Here is a 7,760-nt window from a genome sequence, read left to right as displayed (position 1 = left end):
GATTCAACGATCATTTATTATCCTACTTACAATTACCGATATACGTATCCGTTCACCCCAGATTAACCATTTCCATTTAAATTTCATATTTGGATTTTTACCTATCCGAATCCAACAAGTGGCATAATGAAGAAACATTGGCAAAATAAAAATTGTTAGAAACAGATGAATTAATTAATTGAAATTGTGATAGGATTACACGCTAACTGTTCCGGCTAACTGTTCCCAGCTAACTGATTAATATTTAATTTATCGCAATTTACATTCTTGCAATTTTAATTTCTGTACTTTACATACCGTCGGGACACATGTACAACAACACGTCGGATTAATTCTGAGACAACACGTTGTATAATGGGTCATGATATATATTTATTTATTTTACGCATTTTAAATAACGGGACATGTATACAAGGTTTCGACTTATCATATTGATCCATCTATATATATATTTCGGAACAACCATAGACACTCTATATGTGAAGGTGGGAGTTGGCTATACAGGGTCGGAGTTGATTCCAAAATATATATATACTTTGAGTTGTGATCGACACCGAGACCAGTACACGGGTCACGATACGTATTAAGTAATTCGAATATTATATATTTAGTTCATATATGAATTTATTGAACCATTGGACAATCGGACTATTGGACTGCTAACTTTGGACAATTAAAAATGAGTTAAAATGATGATTATTACATATGAAACTAAACAATCCTTCAAGTTTGCCACTTGATTCTATTTTAAACCTCATTTGTATCTTGACGATTACAATTCGCATTCACAACTTTTCATGATTCTTGAAAACATCTCGATCGAGAAGTTCAACCAGCCGCACCTCATCTACGGAATAAAGATTTATGCATACAGTTATGCACCTAAAAATTTTTGAACTCGAAGTTATAGTTAAAACGTATCCGCATCGAATTCCTTATCATCCATTAGCAAAAACAATCACGCGATTCCTTTTCAATTAACTAATTTTGTCACAGCTCCACTTCGATATCTCAGTAAGACTACTCTTATTACAATCTCGATATATATATATATACGTTGTTCTTTTGCCATCGTTACCGGAGAACCTTTTATATTCCATCATATTACCATCAGCGTTTAATCATCTAAAAATACAATTCTCCTTAAACCATCTTGGTTTGATAACCAATGACCCAGATCCGATAACTTTGAAAATACTGACGAAGCAGCATGTTGTAGAAGGTCTTAATGACCAAATGTTGATGATAAAAGAAGGAAGTGTTAGGAACGCTCGATAGAAAATTGGTACTGAAAACCGGATTGAACAAACCATGAAGGAGACTCTGAACAAGTTACAAGGACTAAACTTGTACATAAAGAATTATGACGATTCTGTAGCAAATACCTTGCTTCTGAATCTAAACCCTTACGGGTCAATCTTCATCATCATCCTTCGACATTAGAAATTCCAAGATATTATCATATCTTTCATTATAAATATCCTCAATATTTCTGAAGATATTTTCACCACTATCCTTATCTGAAATCATTTATCTCTCTGTAATATCTGCGTTACAATATAAAGGAAACTGTGTTAGTTTCTAAATCCTTCAAGTTTAAAATAGGAATGTTCTGAAGCAGTGTTGGCAACTGATGCATGAACTAGTATAATATAATGAAACTTGATCAACTTCATTATATTACAGTAAGTCATGTTAAGTTTCTAATGGAATATGATGATTCACAGTACCGTCATCATGTGCCATGTTACACGACTTTTACATTCTATCCAATTCCGAAACATATTAAGAACAAATCATCTTGATAGTTCTATTTTCCTGGATATTCTGGTAATTTGACAAATCAAAATCGTGCCATTACCATTCCTTTCTTAGAGCATTAGCTATGTTCATTCCGAATTTTATACCTACGAATTTCGAACTATTGATCGCTTGACTCAAGGACGGGAAGAAGAAACGAAGGGACAAAGTCCCAAAATAGAAATTGGGGTATAGATTACAGCAAATAGGAGAGAGTATTAACTATGGATGACAATGATTATGGAAAACAGAAGCAGGAGCATCGAAATATAAGGAAAGATATCAAACCCAATAACCACCCAGAAACTACAAACCGTGTGTATCAATACGTATGGCGACGTAAAGACACGGGAGAATTAGAAACATTATAATTCCAAGAAAATCATAAAAGAGAATAGATTCTTCTAGCGGTAGATGAAAGAGAAGAATGAAAGATATGAAAGTTAGAAGTATAACAAAAATCAGAACGGGATGAAGCATTTTAAAGGATACCTTAAGGTATGAATTAGAGGAGGAAGAGTAACAGATGTGAGGTATGGAAGTAAGAAAGGGAAGGAGGTGGATTTATAGTGAAATATCCGACAAAGAAATCGAAACAGATTATTGCATTAAATCAAAGGAGATCCTGTTTTCTAAATCATCGAAGAACCAAATCTTATTACATAAGATTTTCTTTAAATCCCTTAAATTCTGGAAATCAATCCTAATCTCGACATCGGTTAAAACAATTCTATATTCACTCATTTCATTCTTTTGTGATAGCTTCACTCGTGCGCTTCACATGACCGAATCGTTTTATCCATATCTTCCAATAATGATAAAACTCTATTAATACCTCATATTCGTCATGAAAACATTCCTATTGTTATTTATGACAATCTCTACCAAATTTCGGGACGAAATTTCTTTAACGGGTGGGTACTGTAACGACCCGGATTTTTCCGATCGTTTTACACTTATAAGATTAATATTTACATAAATTAAAACTTACCAACATGATAAGCAATCTAAATTGTTGAGATTTATGATTTTGAAAAGAGTTTTACATAACGTTTAACCGTCTAGTTTGACCGATGATATCACGAACTATACAATATATGTTAATTATACGTTTGTGTATATATATGTATATATACATATTTAACATGATTTAAGGATGTTTAAATATCTCATTTTGTATTAATAACAATAAGTTATAAGTATATTTTGAAACTACTAACTTAAGCTTTCAAAACGATAACTATACGTAACGTTATTTGACATAAATACTTACGACCTATAATGTTTATACATATATCGTATATATAATGTATTTAATCACTTTTAAAGACTTAAATACATAAAACAATATAAGTATATTCACAAAAGATAGCTATATTTGAATCCTCATTCCATTTTTCACAAGATTTCTATACGTATATCTAGAGTATATGTACTCGTATCATACCTAGCTTCTATACGTATTTACTATTGGTATATACACATCAAATCACCACCAACCAGACCTTGTTCATGCCTTACGTATAAGGTAACTACTTTTGTTATTTAGTATGACAATTTCACATGATTAAAAGATCTTTCCACAAAATTACAAATTTATACACCTTTTACACCACCATAAATACATGCATCCATTTTCAATTTTTGGAACATCATTTCTCTAGCTAAACACACACACTTACTAGCCTCATGTCTCTCTAAGAACTCCAGCAAAAATCCTCTCAAGAATCACCTTAAACACCACCATAAAAAGATCAACAAAAACACTACAAAAATACAACTTTCAATTCAAGTTTATGTCTTAAGTTGCTTCCAATCTTTCATCCAATTTCATCACTCTTTTGGTTCTAGGTTTTTACTCCTCTTTTACAGCAATCTTGTCCAAGTAACTTGAGGTATTAACTTTGTTCATAACCTTATTCGATTCATATATATATAGCTATCTTATTGTATGGTATACAATTTTAACAACAAAAACATAGTTTGAATGATTTCAAACTTGTTTGCAAACTAAATAGATCCTTCTAACTTAACTTTTAAAATACTTCAAGACCTGTAATATAACTTAAATATATGCTAATTTAACAAGGTATAACTTGGTTTTTCAAAGAATACCTTAAAAAACTGTTTTTATGACGTCGGAGTGCAACCGGGGGCTGTTTTGGGTTGGATAATTAAAAACCATCTTGAACTTTGAATTGGAGGTTTATATTCTGGAAAAATGATATTTCTTATGAATATGTTAACACATAAAAATTTCATGATTTAATTCATAGTATAAGTATTTTTAGAAAAATGGTCATTAAATGATGTTTTTGTAACAAAAATGATTAACTTCATAAGTTTCACCAAAATTTGACCTATGACCTATGATTTCGAATACAAACTAAGGTATTTACAGTTCATATTCTTAAAGAGGGACTCGATCCAAGGAAGTGGAAAGTTGAATCAATGAAAACGGAGTTGTAACGAAGAAATTATGACCAAAACAAAATCGGATATCCAAGACTAGTTTAGCCACGAAAATAATTGGAGAAAATTAAATAAATCACATCTTCCTAAAGTAACATGATATTTTATACATATGTACTCATAATTTAATTTTATATGGTTCAGGATCACCCGTAAACAATACGAGAAGATTAATCATAAGATCCCATGATTGTACGCAACACGTCATCTGACAACACCGGTACTTTATGTACGCAACACGTCATTTGACAACACCGGTACCATGGGTCAAGATTAATCTCGACCAATACATATACGATGGGGGTTTTATTTATTTCATTGGGGGTTTATTAAACAACTAAATATGAACCATTAAAATTGAATTACTAACATCGGACTGCTAACTACGGACTAAGGAATTATTAAAAGTATTAAAAGTATTATAAGTATATATATGTGACGATTGTTTAAAAAGAAAAGGTATTGATATATTATATATGGATAGGTTCGTGATATAAATCGGAGACCAAGTCAAAATTACATATCTTCAAGACAAAAGTGAGTATATAGTCCCACTTTTAAACTCTAAATATTTCGGGATGAGAATACATGTATTTTATGTTTTACGCTATGGACACAAGTAACTGAAAAATATATTCTACGTTGAGTTGTACCACTGGCATACTTCCCTGTAGCTTGGTAACTAATATTTACAGCGGTATTGTAAACGCGAATCCTGTTGATAGATCTATCGGGCCTGACAACCCCAACCGGACTGGACGACCAGTATTCAACGGTTGCACAGTACTTCGTTTCGTGACTACACCTTGGTACGGTGTAGTAAGATTTCATAATAAAGGGAATATGCGACGTGATTAAATGTTAAGTATGGTTACCAAGTGCTCAACCACTTAGAATATTTTTATTAAAATGTTTATATATGAAATCTTGTGTTCCATTGTTATAACACTGCTAGCATCAAACCTATATATCTCACCAACTTTATGTTGACGTTTTAAAGCATGTTATTCTCAGGTATGAATTAAGTCTTCCGCTGTGCATTAGCTCATGTTAAGGATACTACTTGGGACCTTTTAAGCCATGATACAAAGACGTTGCATTCGAGTCATTGGAGTTCAATAGAGAATATAAATAAGTAAATGACAGATTAGGTCATTTGGATATTATGAAATTTTAGACGAAAATGTCAAATATTGATGTAATGATAGTTTGCCTTTTAAGAATAAATGCAACGTTTGTAAAATGTATCATATAGAGGTCAAGTACCTCGCAATGTTATCATATGTTATTGTATTCGTCCCTATGGATTGGGTCGGGTCGTCTCAGTAGCGCTCAAGTCAATCTTCTTCTTTTGGGCCGCGCAACCAGGCGGCAAGAAACGCTGCACCGCCTTCAACACCTCAAATGTAGTTAACTTCTTGATGGCCTCAATAAAGGCATTGAACGTCTGATGAACAATAGATGACTTCAGGAGGCGGGAAAAAAGCACAGGAATACCATGCTGAAGACGGGTAAGTTCGCCTAACGTGGCAGACACCTTCTTCGATAACTTTTTATTATCATCAGAAAGTAAGGCGACTTTCTCCTGTTCTTGGGCAAGCGCAGCCTTCAGCGACTCCTGTGTTTCCCGGGAAACACGCAGCTCATTCTAGATAGGCTCCAATGCCTCCTTGGCTGACACCAACTCCCTTTCAAGGCGAGCAATCGTGCCCGATAATTCTGCCACCCGACGGTTATCATACTCAAACAGTACACAATGCTTGTGAATGCGACGAGCATCAGCCTTGCTCTGGTTCAGTTCATCCGCCGCAAGATGCTGAGCAAACACGGCGAATTGAGAACGCAAGTGCTGTGCCTGAGCGGTGGAAAGAGCGGCTAGTGCCTCTTTCAGAGCCGGAGAAGTAATAAAGTCAAGATATTCTCTATAAACCGGGTAGTCTGAGGCATCACAGCGGAAAAGATCACGGAATGGCCCGATATTACAATCGGGCAGAACGTAAACATTCTGCCCAGCATTTGTCGTCAGCCGGGGGCGAGCATCCGAGGCCTCCACAGTGTGTTCTTTGCCGGGACGATGCCCTTGAGCTGACTCTCTTTCAGTAGCTGACCCCTCAGTCACCCGATTCTCCCTAGCAACCGGTTCAAGTTCCTCCCGGGGAGCAGCTCCCTCCAACAACTGAACCATGCGGACAGACGCCTGTGCCCCCGCAAGGGTTACACCAGTGTTACCTACGCATAACATGAAACAAAACAATATAATCAGTGCAAGATACTGTTAAGAAAGTTAAAGCAAATACGGGACTAACACGTACCTTCAGCTGCCGCAGCCGGCTCAATCCGATGCCGGGTACGACGGATCATCCCACCCTCCGAAGAGCCGCCATTAGAAGATTCTAAATCTTCAGGAGGTAACATCCTGTAACAGCTGGAGGATGCCAGTGTCGTCCCTTCAACCACTTTATCGGTGAAAACCTTGCCATCCAGGCTCACCGCCCTCAGAACCTCCGACACGTTCAACACTGCATAAATCGTCACCTTATAAATCATGGTTACATAAAAAAGGGGATGGAAAACGTCAAACGGTCAAATACCTCTGCCACCTCTCCGATCGACAGGAATCCTATCAGAATGAGTCCAGTTACTGCTAACATTAGCCATTACCAACACCTGCTCCTCATAAAACCGTTGAGGAATCCTTAGGCCCCTCAATTGGTTAACCATCGATTCACCTAGCTCAGAAAGCTGCCTCGGTGAATGAACAGTCACCGACCTAAACAAATAGGACTGTGCGTTCTTCAACGGAAAGTCAGAACACTTGGCAAAAACAAATGATTGCACCCAATTATCTGCAATCGCCGGTGCCTCCCCAAGGAAATCGATTTCATCAGTAAACGTGTACCACCCTTTGTGATAGGAAGATAATCGAAAAATGCTTCTGAAGATATTCAAGCTCAAGCTCATGCCTAAACCATTAAAGTACATTTCAAACAGCACGATCGCACGAACCCCATTCGGATGCAAGCGAGTAACGCTAAGGCCATAGAAATTTAAAACCTTCATGAAGAAGCGAGTAAATGGGTATCTCAAATTTGAGACCTCAAAGGGTCTCAAATAGACAGCGCAATGATTGGGCGGGGGCCCACAAGCGCGCTGCTGTGACCTTGGAATAACTAAACCCAAACCTCGCAGCCGAGGACATATATAACAAACCCTATCAAGGTATGCTTCATCAACGCTGCTAGGCGCACGTAACATGTCATGAAGAACGTTAGGTCTGGGGGCCATACTGCAAAAAGATGAAAGAAATACGATCCAAATCAAGGAAAATAAGAAAATCGGTTCTCTCTATTTTGTAAAGCGAATACTATCGAAGGTAGAAAGAATCGAATAAAGAAAAATGCTCCTTTATATAGGAAAAAGTCCTACGTGGGTCCCATAAAACTCGAAAAGGTGCGTTGGAACACGAGATGACCTATGATTAAGACAGC

This window comes from Rutidosis leptorrhynchoides, chromosome 4 (assembly GCF_046630445.1).
Source record: "Rutidosis leptorrhynchoides isolate AG116_Rl617_1_P2 chromosome 4, CSIRO_AGI_Rlap_v1, whole genome shotgun sequence".
In the NCBI taxonomy this organism is placed as follows: domain Eukaryota; kingdom Viridiplantae; phylum Streptophyta; class Magnoliopsida; order Asterales; family Asteraceae; genus Rutidosis; species Rutidosis leptorrhynchoides.
The sequence above is the reverse complement of the archived record's forward strand: the minus strand, read 5'-3'. Positions refer to the sequence as shown.